Here is a 21,491-nt window from a genome sequence, read left to right as displayed (position 1 = left end):
GAAGTCAGAGCACACATGATGAGGTATAGCGAGGAGCCATTTGCGTCCGTCGGGCATGTAATTGCGACGATATAGAATGTTGTCCCGCACGGAAAAGTGGGGTGCTTGGCGACGCAGTGCTCGTGTCGAAGGGACGTCAGACGGAGCGGCAAGGTAGTCAAGTAACATTGCAAGGGTTGGGTCCATGCGCTGCTCTGTGAGCATGCCAGTGATGGTGAACGGTGACAGGTTGGACGAGGAAGCTGACAAAGACGCCAAATCAGGCGTCAGTGGAGCGAGAGAGCGCATCGGCGTCGGAGTGCTTGCGACCGGAGCGGTACATGACGCGGATGTAGAACTCTTGCAAGCGAAGCGCCCAACGTCCCAAGCGTCCAGTCGGGTCTTTCAAGGAAGAAAGCCAACAAGGGCATGGTGGTCAGTAACAGCGGCGAAAAAACTGCCGTAAAGGTATGGGCGAAACTTGCTTAGGGCCAAGATGATCGCTAGGCACTCCTTTCCTGTGACGGAGTAATTTAATTCTGCTTTCTTTAGAGTACGGCTCGCATAAGCGACGATGTATTCATCATAGCCAGCTTTCCGTTGCGCTAAGACCGCGCCAAAGCCAACTGCGCTGGCGTCGGTATGGACTTCCGTGGGAGCATCAGGGTCGTAGTGGCGAAGAATCGGTGGTGAGGTCAACAAGTGACGTAACTGCCGAAACGCTGCATCACATTCAGGTGACCACAGTGCTGTGCCGTTACTGGCGGAAAGTAAACTTGTCAAAGGTGCCATGATGGATGCGAAATCGCGTACGAAGCGACGAAAATAGGAACATAATCCAATAAAACTTCTGAGAGTTTTGATCGACGTGGACGTTGGGAAGTCGGCAACGGCGCGGAGCTTGTCTGGGTCCGGGAGGACGCCGTCTTTTGAGATAACGTGACCCAATATGGTTAGTTTTCTTGCAGCAAAACGGCACTTCTTGAGGTAAAGCTGTAGGCCGGCAGATGCGAGACATGTCAGAATGCCATGCAGGCAAGCGAGGTGTGTCGGAAAATCAGTTGAGAGAACGACGATGTCGTGTAGGTAACATAAACAGGTCTTCCTTTTGTGGCCGCGAAGGATGGCGTCGATCATACGCTCAAAAGCAGCAGGCACGTTGCACAACCCGAAGGGCATGACGTTAAACTCGTAGAGGCCATCGGGTGGAACGAATTAGGTTTTCGGATGGTCAGGCTCGGCCGTTGGAACTTGCCAGTACCCGGAGCGCAGATTCAAGGAACTGAAGTATTCTGCGCCTTGTAAACAATCGAGAGCGTCATCGATTCAAGGCAGTGGATAAACGTCTTTTCTCGTAATCTTGTTTAGGCGTCTGTAGTCGACACAAAAGCGAATGGAGCCATCTTTTTTTCTCACCAATACGACAGGTGAAGACCAAGGACTTTGAGTGGGACGGATGACTCTACGTTTGAGCATGTCGTCCACTTGCTCCGTGATGAGTCGGCGCTCTTCGGCGGAGACACGTTACGGGCGCTGTCGAAGGGGGAGTGGGAACCGGTTTCGATGGTGTGAGAAACACCGGTGGCACGGCCCAGGGACGTCTGATTACAGTCGAAGGAATTGACAAACTGGTGAAGGACAGCGAGAAGTTGGCGGCGAATAGGTGGGGAAAGAGCAGGGTCGATGGCGTTGCCAAAAACCACTGAAGGTGATGAGCCAGAGACCGAAGCGATGGTGTCAACATGACGGAGGGAGTCGGTAGGAACATCGAGGTCGTCGACGTAGTGGATCGCCTGGAAGTATCCTACGGTCTCTCCACGCAGTCGGCTGATAGGGCACTGGTAGTAGTTGGTGACCAGCATCACAGTTGACCCAGATGTTACAGTAAGCACGGCAAACGGAAGAACAATGCTCTTGCGTTGAGCAAACACATCGGGTGGCGTGAACACTACAGTGGCGTCAGATGTGGCATTAGACGACAAGACGACAGCCATCGACGACTCAGGAGGTATGGTTGTGTCGGCATCAACAGTGAGTTTGTCGGCAAAGTGGGGAGAGCTGGTCGGCAGTGATTCACACAGTGGTAAAAGCGACACTTCTGCACGCGAACAGTCAATGACAGCATGATGATGTGACAGGAAATTCCAACCAAGTATGAGGTCGTGAGAGCAAGATGGTAGCACGAAACACTCGAATATGTACAGAAAGCCGTTGATGACGACACGGGCCGTGAATACAGCTGAAGGGTGAATTCGCTGCGCGCTTGCAGTGGCGAGCATCAGGCCAGAGCGAACTGTAGTCACATTTCGTAGCTTGCGGCAAAGGCTCTCGTGAATGACGGAAACGGCTGCTCCGGTATCGACTAGTGCGACTGCGGGTACTCCCTCTACAAAAACGCTAATAATATTTTGCGGCGAAGGTTGAGGTCTTGAGAACGTCGATGTATTTGCAGTTCTTGCCTCAGGAACTGCGGCAGTCATTTTCCCTCTTCAGTAGGTACTCGACGACGCAGGGGCGAAATCGAACGCTGACGAGGTGAAGGTGAGCGCTGAGTTTCCGACCGGCGATCAGTGTCGAGACGTCGCGGTGAAAATGGAGGTGGGGTGGCGTATTGTGGCGCGTAGCTGGGCGTCTCAAAGCTGGTTCGCTCAGTTGGGGCGCGGCGGCGACAGAAGCGCCCTACAAGACCAGCAATGCCGCAGCCGAAGCAGATAGGCCGGTTGTCTTGAGTGCGCCACGTCTCGGAGGGACGCAAAAACTGTGGTGACGGTCGGGCAACTGGAAATAAAGCCGGATGCATGGGCGATGAAAAGGAAGCTGTCTGCGCAGGTGGCCGCGCAACCACGGCTGCATAACTGAGCGGCAGCGACGTGGTGGGAGTGGCAAAGTTAGTATGGGCCAGCGGCACACTCACAGGATTGGGTAGGGGTGTTGTAGGAGCTGCAGAAAGCGCTTCAGATATCTGAGTTCGGATGGCTTGCTGCAGCGTTGGAGGCAAAGCTGCCGTAGGTGCGCCGCTGTGAGGAAGAAGCGAGAGCTGCCTGGCCACCTCTTCACGAATAAAATCTTTAATATGCTGCGAGAGGGTCGAGTTGGTTATTTCGGTAGAAACCGCGATGCTCGAGACGGAATCGGCGTGCTGAATGTTCTGGCGGGCGATGGAACGTTGGCGGCGCAGCTCGTCAAAGCTCTGGCAGAGGTTAATGAGGATTGATACGCGTGTTGGGTGTTTGGCGAGCAACATCTGGAATGCGCTGTGCTCGATGCCCTTGAGGATGTGTTTAATCTTGTCATTCTCTGTCAAATTTTTTGACAATTTGTTTTGCGACTCATACTTTCGAGCTTTCTAAAGAATGTTTCGAAAAAATGTTTCACAGAAAGGATCCTTGCTTTGAACAGATAGTCCTCATATTCTTAAAAGAAATCACTGATGGTCGAGCGCCAAGGTTGGGACAGTTGGCGTGGAATGACCCCTATAATAAACCTTTCGCGTCGAAGTAGAAGGTCGTCGAGTCCTTTCGGCACCTAACCAACATCACTCTCCCATCTATTTTTCAATTAGGAGCCGTTTTAGCAGTATATTGGTCGTTGCGTTGCACGCCGCCGCAAATTTAGGCCAGCCGCCGCAAGTTAATCAAGGGGAAGCGGAACAATCACAGACAAAATGACCACTTTCCTCTTCCGGTTGTCTACCTTCTGTTGGTTGGTTCGGCCCCACGGACACCCTCTACACTTGCGCGTGCTCATCTCTAGTTGTCAGCCAATTATATAAGAAAAACCTCACAACGTAGCCAATGCCATCCGCTTTCAAAGCAAACAAAATTTACCTCCAATAAACGAGGAGATCATTGCACTTGGCTGTTTAAACAGCGCTTTGGGTCACCGCTCAATGCTCGCGTCAGCGGTTACGTAAATTTGACGCCAGGAGATTGGAATAGTTTTCACTTATAGGGCCCATGGTTAGTGTCTTCAAAAAAGCGGTCGAATGTAGCAGTAAGGAGCGCATTGGAAGTGAAATGAATTCACCCTGAGCGTACGGGCGGTTCAGTTAGTTAAAAACTAGTGTCTGCTCCTTTTTTTCATTTGCCGTTCTCCTCAAGGTCACTTCCCACAGAAATGTGAATGAAATGTCATTGAAGTCCGAGGCGTCAGGTTACGCAACCATGCCATCGCTCCGTCGCCAATCGCAGTCAAGATTTCTGTTGTTTATTTGCTGGATGCTGACATATGGATTCATGCTGTGTGTAAACCATCGGTAGATTAAAAATAATATGATTAGCAAGGGAAAAAAGGTAATGATCACTAGTCGAGTTCAGTGATCGTCATCACCCGACTATTTTATGTCCACTGCAGGACGAATGGCTCTACCTGCGATCTCCAATTAACCCTGTCCTTGGCCAACCAATTTCAATTAGCGCCCACTAATTTCCTACTTTGATCGCCCCACCTATTTTCTGCCATGCTCGACTGCACTTCCCTTCTATTGGTACCCATTCTGTAACCCTAATAGTCCATTGGTTATCTAACGTACGCATTACATGACCTGCCAAGCTCATTTTTTTGTCCTAATATCAATTAGAATATCGGCTATACCAGTTTGCTTTCTCATCCAAACCACCCTATTTCTGTCACTTCACGTTATGCCTAGCATTGTTCGCTCCATCGCTCTTTGAGCGGGCCTTAACATGTTCTCAAGCTTTGTCAGTCTCGAGTTTGTGTCCCATGTGTCAGCTGCGGTAAAATGCACTGATTCTACACCTTGTTTCCAATGATAATGGCAAGCTTCCAGTCAGGAGCTGACAATGTCTGCCGTATGCGTAACCGTCCATTTTTATTCTTCTGTGAATTTCCTTCTCATCATCAGGGTTACCTGTGATAAATTGACCTAGGTGAACGTACTCCTTTACTGGCTCTAGAGGCTGACTGGCGATCCTGAAATCTTCTTCCGTTGCCAGGCTATTGATCATTATTTTGTCTTGCGCATATCAATTTTCAACACCACTCTTACACTCTCTCTGTTAACGTCCTCAATCATCTGTTGTAACTCGTCTGCAGTGTTGCTGAATAGAACAATGTCATCGGCAAACCGAATGTTGCTGAGGCATTCGCCGCCGATCCTCACTCCTAAACTTTCCCAGTCTAATAGCTTGAATATTTCTTCCAAGTACGGAGTGAATAGCTTGGAGAGATTGGGTCTTGCTGTCTGACCCCGTTTTTATAAGTATCTTCCTGCTTTTCTTGTGTAGATTAAGATAGCTGTGGAATCTGTGTGGATATCTTCCTAGGTATTTACGTAAGCGGTCTGTGCTCCTTGATAACGTAATACCTATAGGGCTACTGGTATCTCAACTGTATCAAATGCCTTTTCGTAATCTATGAAAGCTATATAGACAGGCTGATTGTACTCAGCAGATTTTCGATTACCTGATTAACGACATGAATGTGATCTATTGTAGAGTATCCCTTCCACAAGCCAGTCTGTTTCCTTGGTTGACTAAAGTCCAGTGTTGCGCGTATTCTGTTAAAGATTATCTCGGTGAATATTTTATATAATACTGCAAGTAAGCTAATGGGCCTATAATTATTTTCAATTCCGTAACGTCCCCCTTTTGAGGATTAGTGTGATATTTGCATTCTTCCAGTTTTTTGGGACCCCTGAATTCGATGGACACTCCGCGTAGAGAGCCGCCAGTTTTTCAAGCAATATGCCTCCTCCATCTTTAATTAAATCGACTGTTATTCCCTCTCCTGTCGCTTGTTCCCGTTTCATGTCTTGTGATGTCCTTCTGACCTCATAGCTTATCTAGTCTGTTTAATACCACTATTGATACGTTCAGTGATATGCCATGGCAGTCAGTCTGCTACCGTGGGAACCATTATCAATGCTTCAACTATAGTAGCCTACTAAGATTTCAAACAGGTTCACTCAGGAATTGATATATCAGTTCATAATGTTCTTTTATACTTAATTGTGCAGCGACACTCCAGATGCAGTGGTGTTTTCTAGTGGGAACTGATTCATCATAATACGTAATCGCCTGCAACACTGCCAGAGTGCATGACAGGAAACAAATATTTACGCAGTGGCCCGCAAGACTGGCAATATTTTTCTTACACTAAAGAATTCTTCTTACATGAAGGGTTCTGAAGGAAATTTACTTCATTGTTATGGTTTTGTAGGCCATAAATAGCGTAGCGAGAAGAAGCTAAACTTACACAGCGTACCGAGAACTACGCTATGTTAGTTTAGTTTCAAAAAGTATACAAAACGTGTTGGACCGTTAAAACTCACAATAAGAAAGCTGAGAGAAACCCACACGCTGTCCACAAATCTCATACAGGCTTCTGCGGTAGCCTGAATGACTTGTGCTCTCCTATCCTTGAGCGGGCGTGGAAACATCGTAGACACTCAAATAGCTCACGCATCACGTCTTTAAGTTGTTCAGGTGCGGGCCTGCATTGCCTCTTGCTATGAGTGCAAGGTGGCACCAAAACAGCATCGGCAATCCGACGTGGAACTTTGAAGCGGCTGCTTCTCTATCTTCAAGTCTGCCCACTGACCTGAAGTGAGAAGCCATTATTCGGACGTTTTTCAATAGCTACACCTACAGAGATAGTGTCGTCTGCGCGGCAATCATTCACTCACCGTCGGAACCAGTGTCGACTCTTTTGCTAGCAGTCTACTATTGTTTAGCGACGGACCATCAAATTGCCTGTCGACCGATCGCTCTCCCTTTTTTGGAACCTAACTACTCGTTGATTTTTTCGCTTAAATAATATCTGTTTGTTGCAGAAGGAAATAAATTATTTTTTTATTTAGTTATTTGCATAATTATATATTTTTTAAATTTACTTATTTCAAGGTCATCGCCTCCCATTTGGTCTTGGGCGGGCATACGAGAATTGTAAAGCATGCGTCGCGAGGTAGGAGGTTCAAGGCAATCAAGCAGCGCCAGTGATAGAAATCGACGCCTCCCATCTCACCGAAGCATAATCTTGAGTGTTCCCGGATAATGGCCGCGCCGGTTTCCAGCGTGGCCATTGTCTCCGGGCAATTCGAGTCACACAGTGTCAGTAGATGGGCTCGATACGTTACGCCAGTTAGCCAGTGGCATTTCGTGATTACTATTCTGTTGCCATGCTCCACTTGCCAGAAAGTGGGTACAGAAAGCGGGCCAGGCTCACGTTAGTGGTTCTGGACCTCACGTTTTTTGTCACTATGGTACTCCGCCTAAGCAGGTCGCGAGAAAGGCATGACGTGAGTGGCAATACATTAGGCAACGGTCTTTCCGATACATCTATTTTCTGGCGGTGTTTTATAAAACATGGAAAGAGAGGAGTACTCTTATGCCCGCCCAATTGCCAGTTCGCTAAGTCAGGTCTCTGGCGTGTTGTGGTTTGTCGTAAGGTCGTTTGGGAGATGCAACTGATGTGTTAATAACGAGCTCCCGCCCCTCAGGAGTGTTGTGCTTGTAGAAGTGGTGCTCAGTATCTTCGTATATGCCGAGGTAGTGCGTGAGATCCAAGATTCGCGACAAAATATTATGTTCATAGAGACACGTTTTAAAAGTTTAAGGCATCTAAGGAGTCCCATTTTTTATGGGCAGAACCAACGAAGGCGGTGACAGTAGGCTACGACAACAGTTCCTGCCCCGACTAAGCTGACAATGCTTGTTGGATCAAGAGAGCAAATAAGGACGGAACACCCTTATGAAAATGAACCTTGAGTTTCTGTAGAGAACGTTATGTGTCCCTAATGTGATATCAGACATTCATAAGAAATGCATCGTCTAATGTTTTTTGGCATCACAAGTACGCCAGAGACTCAAATGACAATGCACCTTATGATTTCTGATGAGAAGAGTATACAGCTTTTTTTGTGTTATTTGTAATGTCAAAGTGAATCCTATATGAATGTGTACGATGCCAAGTCGTGAAAAATTTTTTCTAATGCGATAGCATTAAATCGCTCATGTGGCGGGAAATCCGGCATTGTCGGTTTGAGCACACGATGTACAAAGAGGTTACAAACTCTCAACCTTTCATAGGAGTAGAACCCACTACCTATGGTGGTAATTAAGACTACGAACAAACGACCTTTGGTGTTGATTAAGGAACAGTTAATTAAGACAGTTATTTAAGATATAGCTAATTAATGCACTCGAACCCACGACCCTTAGTGGAAGTCGAACCCTTGACCTTTGGTATTAATGAAGTCGATGTAAATTTAGGGAGCAGTTAATTATTATATAGTTATTTAGGCACTCGTACCCGCAACAATTGGTGTTAATCAAGGCGATGGTAATTAAGGTAACGTTAGGATACTTAAGGCACCCGAACTCACGACCTTTGTTAATGAAGACGATGCTAATTAAGGTACATTTCATTAAGATATAGCAATTAAGTCACTTTAACCCAACACCTTAGGTTGGAACCGAACACACAAATTTTCTTGTTAATGAATGCAATGCTAATTAAGGTACTGTTAATTAATATAAAGTCAATTAGGACACTCGGACCCACGACCTTCGTTGTTAAAGGTGATGTTAATTAAGGCACATTTAATTACTATATAGTTAATGCACTTGAACCCATGGTCTTGTGTGGAAGTCGTGCCCACGAATTTTGGTGTTAATGAAGGCTGTATTATTAATATACAATTAATTAAGATATACTTAAAGCACTCGGACCCATGACTATAGGTGGGAGTCGAACCAATGACCACTGGTGTTAATGAAGACGATTTTCGAGGAATGAAGTATTTCGAGGAATCTTCGTGGATCGCAAGATCAACACAGAAGGCACGGACGACTGGAGTGCAACCCGCGCACCTTAAACACACTAACACGGAAGCAAGATACGGACGACAGCGGTGTAAGCTGCGCCACATGAGCAGATTTTATGCTTTCCGTCTGACACTGTTGCAACGGGCACTGAAAGATCGCACGCAGCACATGTGTCCCTCGCAGATCGCGTCAACGATGTCTGAGACTATACAGTTGATGTTAATGACAGCAGGAAGTTATTTAAAATGAAGGGACCGCGCAGGTAGCACGCGCAGGTGCGAAATACGTAATTCGCGGGCTTTAAGAGAGGTCCCCGAAGTGCAAATCGTTCGAATCGTTCAATTGGGATAACGTTTTTTTGATCTCGAAGGCCATGCTTTTGCTGGCTGCAGATAGCACAAGCGACTGAAAATCAAAAATGCGTCGTAGAATTTCTTTTTATGCTAAGCTATAGCTTACAATCTAGACTTATCTGTGGTTCTATTTGTCTTACAACAGCTATGCGCAGTTAGGCAGCCGCACAAGTCCACAGATGACGCTGGCCAAAGCATTGGCTGACCCCATGCGACCTGTTGGTGGCGCCACCCACCGCCCCGTTTCAAAAGGGACGCTCATAGCATCCATCATATTTGCCTGCTACTCTGTTTACAATGACTCGGTCGGGTGTGCAAGCTGCAACAATGTGCTTGTTTGATCGTGTGTTTTGAGCTTGCTGTAATGAAATGTGACTTAGTTCGCGTGCGAATAAGTGCCACAGACAGCTTTTGTCTCGCTGCAAACTCGCCGTATGAGTGGCGCGCCAGCCAAATGTGGACCAACGATGTTAGTGCCGCGGGGTGCGTTCCCTTTGTCTCTGGTTGTCGTTCAAAGTTGGGTGGACGGCGCAAACAAATAATGAGTATTGTTATCGTGCCACTGCTCGTCCACTATGCACCGGCATGTATGCTTGGAGTAACATCGCAACACCGGCAACTTGGAGGACGCTTTTCGACCAAGTCGTACCATTAAAAAGGTAAGTAACCCTGCTTGCTAACTACACACGTATTGCGCGTGCTTCTCGTGCGGGCATAGAGCGTCTTGCGAGCGTAGGGAAGAGAACTCCCACGACAACAGTGAAACTTATGCCGATGCTTGCTGGGTGTCAGAGTTCAGTTGTGCAAATTTATTGCCATAATGCAGAATTGGAAATCTTGATAAATGTTTTCTTCCGATGAGAAAGATTATGTTCGTAAATAATCATGTTGATAGCGCGCGCTTGTGCGTGAGCTGCCGCTTTTCTGCTGAAGTCGCATGATAACGGCTCATCTGCCTCTTGACCGATCCTTACTGTAATGAAGTTTCCTCGCTTATAAATTATTCGACGTTGTGACTAATCTCTGCTTAGAAGGTTTTCAGTTTACGAGCAGTATTAGGGAACATATCTAAGCAATCATAGCGTGCTGCTGCTAGAGGTTTGTTTTCAAGGGATGTTGCCATAACTTTGACGAAACTAAACGTTGCAGGGGCAAGTTGCTTAAAGTCATGAAATAAAAGCTAGAATTGTTATGTAAACAAACATTCATGTAATGCACTGGTGCTGCTGCTGCTGCGTGCGTGTACGAAAGTATGCTTTCTTGAAGGCGTCCCTGTTATCGTGACATTCATCAGTGACTTCGTGTTTGTGCTGTGTTGCCACCCTGCACCAATGCAGGCATTGTTTTCGTGACTGTGTTTACATGCTCCTTGCATGTGTGCACGATGCGACAGTCTTATTGTGCCACAGATATAAGTTAACACATAATTCTTTTTAGTGGTGAAGCTGTGACCCCCTACAGTGTCCACATCACCCGTGGCCATGGCTGCAGCAGCACGGCGTGTAATCTGGATGGACATGTAAAGTGTGCATTGAGTGTACGTGTTCACAAAAGTAGGATCTCCATATCATTAGGGGATAAGTTTATCGACATATTACTTAATGCAACTTGCTACATAGGCTAAATATTTATACTTTATTCCACTTGCTGCTTATTTGTGTTTGCAGACATTATGCAAACATTATCTTGTTCAGTTTAAACTACACCTCACATATCCTGACGTTTAGTATTTTTGTGGCATCAATCGCTTGACTGCAAGTTCAATTTTATTTTCGCTTATTGCACAGTATATCTTATGTTTATTTTGGTTTTATTTGTTTGGAACTGTTTCTTGTGCTGTAGCATATATTTCTATATTTTCCGTTCTCCTTATGCTACCCAAGTGCACTTTTTGTCCTTGTTAACATTTGAAGTGTAGTGTGCCACATATGTCACAGGTCTAAGCACGCAGTGTGCATACCATTCTTTAACATTGATGTATACAATTATTTATGTCTTGTTCTCAGAATAACTGCCACTGGCAAATACACATTTGATGAGCTCGAATTTCTTGAGATGAAACAGGAACACGAGTGTTCATTGTATTGCTGTTACCTAAGTAGTGAGTAGTCTTCTGGTAAGCTTGCTGTATTTTCTCTCACTTCATATTCTTTGCAAGCTGCCCCTATTCATGCCAGTAGGCTTTGTAGCAGTTGTGACTGTGTCTACAGCAATATCGCAGCTAGTTTGCACACACTACAGGGTGCGAACAGATACCCATCACTGTTCTTGTGCATTTCTGAGAACCGGCCATGTCCACTCGGCGAAAGTTGTAGTGTCAATTTGAATTTGCCGGTCAGTTCATGTAACTTTTCAGGACAAAATTTACACAGCGAGGGAAAGGAGACCATACAACAGGACCTCGGCTAGCAACTGACTGTTTAAGTTGATAGAAGGATTAACAAATATAGCACTGGATGTGCGCTTGTGTTGTGCACAAGTTAATTTTAGAGGGAAGGCATAAGTTGTGGTACAAAGGCACAAAATCACGATAAACGGTGTTTGGATAAAAAAGATAAGTAAATAGGTACAGACCAATTTATATCCCTTGCAATCTAGACAGGACCCCTTTCTTCATGCGTTGATAATCATCCGTTGGCCGGCTCACACTTATTGTTACTTATGTGGTGTGTCTGGCGGATTTCTCTTGCCAATTTTCAACCATGGGTGAAAACAGATAAACAATCCTAATCCAACCTGAAGCCCCATTGCGGATATGTGCGGCCAAGTCTGACGAGCGTACTGGTCTTTTGAGTGAAATATGGTGATCTCATAGGTACATATTTAGGCACCGGCCAGTCTGCCCTATGGACATTTGACCACATGTGAAAAGAATACAGTCAAAATACAAAAGAATACAGCTTCTGACACGTACCGGACAAATCTTGTGCTTTCATTACCCATCAAGCCTCGCTTGCCTCCTTGCCTTTCTCAATTCAGTTGTGCATATGCTGCCTGCTTTATTTTTGCTGGAAATATATGTGCATAGCAGTCCACAAGTGAATTGACAAAGGCACCCAGGCACTGGAGGCTTGCTCAAAGACACCCAAAATCTGTCTCGTATCTGTCAGGGGTAGTGTACTCTATTTTTATCACGTGCATATTTTGTCCATTGTATACCGGGCATGCAGACTAGCCGGTGCCCCAGCATGCGCCTAGGAGAGCACCATAATTCACTCAAGGGAGCTGTGTGCTCGTCCCATTTGACCATGCATTGACACGACAAGCTGTGCACTGGATTTAGACTGTGCATCTGTTTTGTTCGCTTATGACAACCGATTGATACAACAAATCATTGAGGAATACCACATCTAAAAATGGGACGTGTGTCAGTCAACGCTCAGTATGATTGCATGTCAAAGAGGAATAATCTCTAATGACAAGCAATACCAATCACCATACTTGATTATTAAATTCTTTTTATGCAAGTTTGTTTATCATGCTTCTATGCATTTGTCGTTCAACTTGTGCCCTCCCTCTGAAACAGCGCTCGGTTGTAAACGATAAGAAAACCCAGACATGGTGTAGTGTATTTCTTAATTGGGATATATGTCAGCATACCGGCGGCCAACAAAGGCATGACAGTAGGCTTGAAATGTACGAGAACTATGCCAGTAGCTGCTGCAAATATTGACATGGGTACATGTTTATCTTTCTTGGGTGACCACGTTTTCACCGCTTAACCAATGTTATCGCACCTCGCAGGACGTGCCTGCATGTATAGGAAGTTTCTGGAATATTATCGATGCTTCTATCCGCTGTCTGTTGTCGCCGAACCTTGTGGTATCTGATTTCATCGCCTGACGCGAATGATGTAGAACTTTGTGGAAGACACGCGCATCCCAACGATTAGTCTGGAACATTCGACGACTGCTGTATAAAAGCCGACGCGCTTGACTCGCTGATCAGATTTTCGACGATTGCCGACTGTGTTCGCCGCTGTCGTTGTGCTTTAAGTGTAGCCTGTTTTGTGGGCACAGGTGCGCCAAATAAAAGCTAGTTTTGTCTTTCAGAGTATTGCTACTGTGTTCTTTAACGTCACTACCACGTGACATCTGCTGGAGGTGCTTTGCGTCCATGTACAGGACGCCCCCACAAAGCCGTGACCCAAGCCTGCACGCGGACAACACCAACGTCGCCAAGAACCAGCGAGGTAGCCGCAGGCTGCAAGCTCGGACTTTTGCCTAAGACAACCAGGAAAATCGCCACCAAGTCCATTCCAATGGCAGCCCCAGCGTCCCCCATCGTGCTGCAGCAGCCCAGGAAGCCTCCGACGTTCCGTGGTTCAACGTTCGAGGACCCGGAAAACTGGCTTGAGACATACGAGAGGGTCGCTGCTTTTAACAACTGCAAAAGCGACGACAAACTGCGACATGTCTTCTTCGCATTGCAAGACGCTGCCAGGGCGTGGTTCGAGAACCGAGAAGCCACCTTAACGACCTAGAAGCTGTTCCGAAGCGGCTTTCTGCAGACATTCACAAGCGTCGTACGCCAAGAATGAGCCCAAGCGCTATTAGAAACCCGGGTGCAGCTACCTAATGAGACAACTGCGATCTTCACGGAGGAAATGAGCCGTCTATTCCGCCACATCGACACTGAAATGCCCGAGGGGAAGAAAGTCCGCCTACTCATGCGTTGTGTGAAGGAGGAAATTTTTGCCGGAATGGTATGAAGCCCACCGAAGACCGTCGACGAGTTCCTTCGCCAGGCCACCAGCATCGAGAAGACACTCGACATGCGAAACCGGCAATTAGACCGCCGCACGAACTCGACAAACCTAGCCGGCGTTCAGTCACTGGCCACAGAAGACTTGCGCAAGACTGTCCGAGCGGTCGTGCGGGAGGAGCTACAGAAGCTGTCCCCATCATCCCAGCCTCAAGTGGCTTCGATTGCCGACGCCGTACGTGACAAGCTCCAACAACAAATCGGAATAGCCTCGGAGTAATAACTTCAGCCGCAAGCGATGACATACGCCGCTGTGACCCGCCGTCACGTTCCCTTCCACGCCCCCGGCAGGGCCCAGTGACGACACAGTTCCGTCGTCCACCACCACCCCTGCCGCCAGCACGCCAATCCGCCACCTCACGCGGCGTTCCAAGAAAGATTGACGTTTGGCGCACCCCCGACCACCGTCCGCTTTACTATCACTGCGGAGAAGCCGGGCACATCTACCGTCGATGCCCATACCGGCAGATGGGACTCCGAGGGTTCGCCGTTAACGCGCCGAGGCCACAGCTTGGTGAACGACCTCGCGATATCGCCGACTACTCCGCCGCCGCTCAGTGGAGCCCTCGAGAACCGTCCCGTTCGCCATCACCAGGCCGCTACCTGTCGCCGCAGCGCCGACCATACACTGGCACAGCCCGAGGCCGGTCTGCGAGCCCATATCCGGAAAACTAAAAGCAGAAACCGAAGAAGGTGCGGTTGCTGTTCGTCGAACTGACGAAGATCCTCCGCCGCCGACGAAGTCGCCTCGACGACATAACAACGGCACGCCGCCATCCCGACGAAGTCCGAAAGCAAACAATACACCGACGAAATGCAACCTGACGACGCCATGTACCAGCCACAGGTCAACGGGATGCAGCCGTGATCCGACACCAAGACCTAATTGTAACGCAAGACAAAGAACCACCGAACTCGACGTGCTTCTCGACAGCCACTCAATTTCTGCCTTAGTGGACACATCGCCGCCCAGTTGAAGAAACTTAAGGCTGCATGGGAAGGCCCTCAAATTCGGACGGCTGGAGAACACCTCATGACGCCGATTGGAATCTTCACGGCAAGAATTACCGTTCATGACCGGACTTACCCTGCCAACTCTGTTATCCTCCAACAATGTTCACGCGACGTCATTCTCGGCATGGGCTTCCTAAACCAACGCGGCGTAGTCATCGACCTGAAGTCGAAGTCAATAACCTTGTCAGAAGATCAAGTGATACCGCCGGGGAGCTCTCGTAATCACCATTCCTTGAGAGTGCTCGAAAGTCAAATGAGCATTACGCCCCGCTCCAGCATTGTCATTTCCGTCGGCACCAAAACACCTGCCGACGTCGAAGGCGTCATCGAGGGTGACTAACGCTGCTTCTAGACCGTGAAATCTCCGTCGCAAGAGGGATCGCTCGACTGCACGGAGGAAAAACAAAAGTGCTGCTGACAAACTTCAGCCAGGAGTTCAAGCGCATGAACAAGGGCAAACGATCGCGTACATCGAAGAAATTCTGGGAACCACCAAGGCGTTTCTCCTCTCGGATGCTGCCGCATCTACCCCGACGACCATAGTTCCCGAACCATACTTTGACGTAAATTCGGGTCCCGGCATGAGTAAGCAGCAACAGCTCATAAGTCTTCTCCGACGATACAAAGACTGCTTTACGACGTCATCGAAGATTCGATAAACACCAGTTGCAAAGCATCGCATAATAACCCAAGAGTGCGCTCGACCACTCCGCCAGAGCCCTTACCGAGTTTCAACGCGAGAACGGGAAGCTATCAGGCATCCAGTGGACGAAATGCTGCGCGACGGCATCATCCAGCCGTCCAAAAGTCCGTGGGCATCTCCTGTAGTCCTGGTGAAGAAAAAGGACGGAACCCTACGTTTCCGCGTCGGTTATCGTCGACTGAACAAAATCACGAAGAAGGACGTATACACCCTTCCACAGGATAGACGACGCATTGGATCGGCTCTGCAACGCTAAATACTTCTTGTCAATGGACCTCAAGTCTGGCTAATGGCAAATAGAAGTCGACGAGAAAGATCGCGAAAAGACCGCCTTCATCACTCCAGACGGCCTGTACGAGTTCAAGGTCATGCCATTCGGACTATGCTCGGCGCCTGCAACATTTCAGCGCGTCATGGACATGGCGTTAGCAGGATTGAAGTGGGAGACGTGTCTTGTTTACTTGGATGACGTCGTTGTCTTCGCTGGATATTTAGACGATCACCTTAGGCGGCTTGCGACCGTATTAAAGGCCATCAAGCCATCAGAGCTCACTTTGAATACGGAAATGTGCCGCTTCGCTTACGATGAGCTTATGCTTCTAAGCCACGTCATCAGCAAATCTGGAGTACGCCCCCGACCCGCAGAAGACAGCTGCCATCGCAAAGTTCCCGCAGCACACCGACAAGGCAGTGTGTAGATTTGCTGGCATGTGCGCCTACTGCAGGCGCTTTGTGAAGGACTTGAAGGACTTTTCCCGCATCGCTGAGCCGCTAACACATCTAACCAAACGTGATGTCGAGATCAAGTGGGAAACCCCACAGGCCGAGGCATTTCAAAAACTCAAACGACGCATACACTCGCCGCTGGCACTTGCACACTTCGACGAAGACGCCGATGCCGAAATCCACACTGATGCCAGTAGCCTAGATCTTGGTGTTGTCCAATCCAGAGGAAAGTGAACTTGAACGGGTCATACCTTATGGTAGCTGGTCGCTGTCAAAAGCGGACGGCAATTATTCTACGACTGAAAAGAATGCCTCGCCATCATTTGGGCTACAGCAAAATTCCACCCTTACCTCTATGGCAGGCCATTCAAAGTAGTCCGCGACCATGACGTGTTGCGTTGGCTAGCTAACTTAAAGGACCGTTCAGGACGGCTGGCGCGGTGGCGCCTCAGACTGGAAGAATATGACGTCACGGTAATCTGCAAGTCGAGACGAAAACACTCTGACGCCGACTGCCTATCACGCGCCGCCATCGATCCCCCGCCGCAAGACGATGAGGACGACGACGCCTTCCTCGGAATAATAAGCGCGGAAGACTTCACTAAACAGCAACGAGCAAACCTGAAGCTAAAAGGCCTCGTCGAGTATTTGGAAGGAAACACTGGCGTTGTCCCTAGGGCATTAAGCGCTGATTGTCTTCGTTCACGCTACAAAACAACCTGCTCGTGAAGAACTTCTCGCTAGTCCGCGCCAGCTACCTTCGTGTTGTTCCATCTGCGCTGCGTCCAGAAATACTCCACGCCCTACATGATGATCCAATCGCCGGGCACCTCGGATTCTCGAGGATACAGGAAAGGTATTACTGGCCGCGTCTGACCACCGATGTCGCCCGGTACGTCAAGACATGCCGAGACTGTCAGCGACGCAAGACACCGCCGACAAGGCCAGCCGGATTACTACAGCCGATCGAACCTCCTTGCCGACCATTTCATCAGATCGGGATGGATTTGTTGGGACCGTTTCTGACGCCAACATCCGGAAATAAGTTGATCGTCGTGGCAACGAACTATCTCACCCGCTTTGCTGAAACATAAAGCTCTATCAAAAGGAAGCGCAGCCAAAGTAACGAAATTTTTCGTGGAGAGCATCCTGCTGCGACATGGTGCCCCAGAAGTCCTCATCACCGACAAAGGAACGGCCTTAACAGCAGAGCTCATCCAAGCTATTCTGCAATACAGCCAGACAAGCCACAGGAGGAGTACTTTCTAGCACCCGCAGACGAATGGTCTCACGAAGCGCCTGAACAAAACCCTCGCCGACATGCTAGCAATGTACGTCGACGTCGAACACAAGCCCTGGGATGCCGTTCTGGCGTACGTAACCTTCGCTTGCAACGCGGCGGTCCAAGAAGCAACAGAGATCACGCCGTTTAAGCTAGTTTACGGAAGAAACCTGATGACGACGCTCGACGCCAAGCTGCCGCACGTCACTGACGAAGAGAATCTTTACGTCGCCACCTATCTCCAGCGCGCCGAAGAAGCCAGACAGCTCGCCCGCCTACGTATCAAGAACCAGTAGCGTACCGACAGCCGACACTACAACCTCCGATGACGCTTCGCCGAATACCAGCCCGGCGGCCGTGTTTGGGTTTGGACCCCGATACGCCGATGAGGACTCAGTCAGAAATTATTGCGACGCTATTTCGGACCCTACAAGGTCATCTGACGTATTGGCGCACTGGACAATGAGGTGGCGCCAGACGGCATTTCGCATTCACAGAGGCGCCGCGCACGATCTGAAGTGGTCCACGTAGTGCGTCTTAAACCCTTTCATACAAGCTGACGAAATTGCTTATTTTGTTGTTTCTTTGCTACGGGTGTTTTTTTTATTAAGTTCGTTTGTTTGCAGCATCGTATCGATGCTTTTTAAGAGGGGGTATTGACACGTGTGCATACCTGTCTTTATCAGGCGACCACGTTTCACCACCTAACCAATGTTATCGCACAGTGCAGGACGCGCCTGCATGTATTGGAAATTTCTGGAATGTAACCGATGGTTCCAACCCCTGTCTGTGACCGAACGTTCCGTAATCTGATTGCATGCGTGCGCGACTCGAATAATGTAGAACTTTAGGCAAGGCACGCGGGTTCCAGCGATTACTCTGGAACATCCGACGACTGATGTATAAAAGCGGACGCGCTTGACCCGCTGATCAGATTCTGACGATCGCCGACTGTGTTCGCCGTAGTCGCCGTTCTTTAAGTGTAGCCTGTTTTTGTGGCTACAGGTTCGCCCAATAAAAGTTAGTTTCGTCTTTCACAGTATTGCTAATGTGTTCTTCATACGTCACTCCACGTGAGAATAATCTAACCGTAATAAATAAGAAGTGCCTGGCGATGACAAAACCCATGACGCCGCGCATGTCTCTGACTAGAGCGCAAAGTGATATCGCTGATAAGGCGCTGATATCGAGCTGATAATGTGCTGCTTCCATTACGGAAAGAAACAACGACGAAACCTATCTTCCAGGTCATAAAGGTTATTCCACGCCGGCGGCATTTCGATGGGAGCGAAATGCGAAAACACCCGTGTACTTATATTTACGTGCACTTTAATGAACCCCAGTTGTCCGGATTTCCCGGAGTCCCCTACTACAGCGTGCTTCATAATTTGAAAGTCGTTTTGGCACGTAAAACCCCATGATTGAAAAAAATAAAAGGAGGAATACATTGCCGAAAATGATTGAAGGTTTGTTTTTTGCGCCGAGCACCGCTCGAGGCGAAAGCTAAACAGCCACCCGTGCGGAGGACGAGTTGTGTGCTCCCCGAAGAAAGACACCCGCTAGGAAACGTGTTCCTCAAAACCGGTCGGCAGGAGGGGTCGGTGGCGCATCGGAATTGGTACGGGCGCGAGCAGAGCAATTCCGTTGTACGTGTTGAGGACTTCTAACCGGACACAACAGTTGCGAAGAAAAAGGGCATCTTTTGCAATACAAAGAAAGTGTAAATTTCGTCTCAAGCCTTAAAAGGATTATTATTTTCCATACACACTCCTTTGTAGGCCCTAACATACGTTCCGATATATTCATAATGCAGGCAAAAAAAAAACAATTTGGAGGCATATATGATACCTTTTTATGAAAGGAGTAATAGTAATAGGCTGAGCTGCTGCCTTTTTCTTATTTCAATGGATATTTACTCGCGCGAAACACTGACGGATATTACAAAAGTATACCCGGCGTGCACGCCGATGGCCGCGCCACTGGTGGCGGCCTTGCGCAGAACGCATGGGAGAGGAGCAGGCCGCGCGCCGTAGCACGCCGTAGTTGGTTGCGTCGCTGATAGTGCTTCTCCGTCATATTTGTGTTTTCAGAGCAAAATAGGCAACACCCTTCGCATGTGTGGGATGGCCAAAGCTTCCGAAAAATGTCGAAGAAGAATTGTTGCAGGGTGGGGGGCTCAAATACCGGCGAAAACGTGCCGGCGATACGGTTCTAATTATTCCCCGCAAAGCCTCATCAGCAGGAGCAACGGTGGCAATGGATCGTCGCTTCGGCGCGAAATTTCTTGTTCTCATCCTTTCCTTTGTCGTTTCGGTGTTTTTCCTTTTTTATTATTATTTATTTACTCGATTGTAGTTAGTCGCGTAAGCGACGAAGTTCGTCTGCAGTGCAACATGCGGTTTAAAGGCATTTCGCTAAAGTTCGGAATGCCGTTTGCCGCTTACTTGTTTTCCGCTTCTTTACCGCGTTCGGCTAGCTAGGCAGCACGACTGCATGAGCGCATTGTGTTCTATGGTAAAGCTACAGAAGTTTGCAAGAACTGAAATTGTTAGTTTTATGTGGCCTGGTATACCGGGCCACATAAAACTAACAATTTCAGTTCTTGCAAACTTCTGTAGCTTTACCATAAAACACAATGCGAATCCTCGCATACCGGGCCACATAAAACTAACAATTTCAGTTCTTGCAAACTTCTCTAGCTTTAGCATAAAACACAATGCGAATCCTCGCACCAGCTGTCACGCACTTCCATGTTTTTACATCTATTTTATGCTTGGCTTCGCACATGTTTAACTGTTGCTAGTTGCTTCATGCATAACTCTTGATTCTTTTGAGCTGCGATGTTTTCACCCTGCCTCGTTTGTAAAGGGTATAAATCAGGCTGTGTCTTATCGGAATGACACCAAGCAAGTGCTTCTTTAACAGCTTTATTCATTTCTCCCGAGGGCATCTTAGATATTGTGGTTTTTTGGGAAATGTGTTTAGAAAATAGGTAGCTCAGGGCGAGAATTGCTAATAGTTGCTGCATATGGTATTTTTATTCCATTTTTCGCTGATCCATTTTTCGCTGAATAGTTCGCGTCACGTTTGGTAAGTCATCACACCTTGATGCTGTCTGAGCAGACTTAACACGCCGAGTGATTTGTTTGTTTCACAACGTAGTCGCTTCTTGCAAGTGAATTTTGTACTCACTGAATTATTTATTATTATGCTTACGCCGCATAGGACTAAACCCGGCCTTGCCGCCAGCGCTGGATCTAATTTGACTGGCGCTGCTCTGCCTTTAAATATATCATGTGGCACCTCTCTCTAGTAATATAAATAAGTACTGAAATGTTAGTCAGTCTTTAGCTTTGTACGTTTCCAAGCAGCTCCCTTAGGGAATTTAAAATTGCAAAAACTGCAGCGCGAACGGCAGTTCATCGGCGGTACAGCGCTAACACGCGCTTTTATTAACCCGTGCGTTTGGTGGCTTCGTTGACTATAGTGTACGCGTTTCTATCAATAAATTAGCAATTATTCTTCTTCAGGCGACTTTCACTACACTTATTCGGCGGCGTCACATGTATTCGTCGGCAGAAAAATCACAACGGCATATGCAGACATCGCACCGTGCGGATTTGTTATCTAAGTATGCACTAACGACGGGTGCTTATTATTGAGGTGCAGAAGCAGCATTACGACAAGGGTAGAATTAAAAAAAAACACGGTCGAGACATCGCATTAGTCAACAAAATTTGTCGGCTAGTTTACATGAGCTCCACTTCATGTAAATGGTCTTCATGGCGTTTGTCTGCGGGACGCACCTGGTGCGTATGTGGCCCATGTTGCCCCAAACACCGGTAACATCTTGTTCATACCCGCTCCCACAGAGGTCTGCGTCT

The sequence above is a fragment of the Dermacentor variabilis genome, chromosome 3 (genome assembly GCF_050947875.1).
Source record: "Dermacentor variabilis isolate Ectoservices chromosome 3, ASM5094787v1, whole genome shotgun sequence".
NCBI lineage: Eukaryota > Metazoa > Arthropoda > Arachnida > Ixodida > Ixodidae > Dermacentor > Dermacentor variabilis.
The sequence above is the reverse complement of the archived record's forward strand: the minus strand, read 5'-3'. Positions refer to the sequence as shown.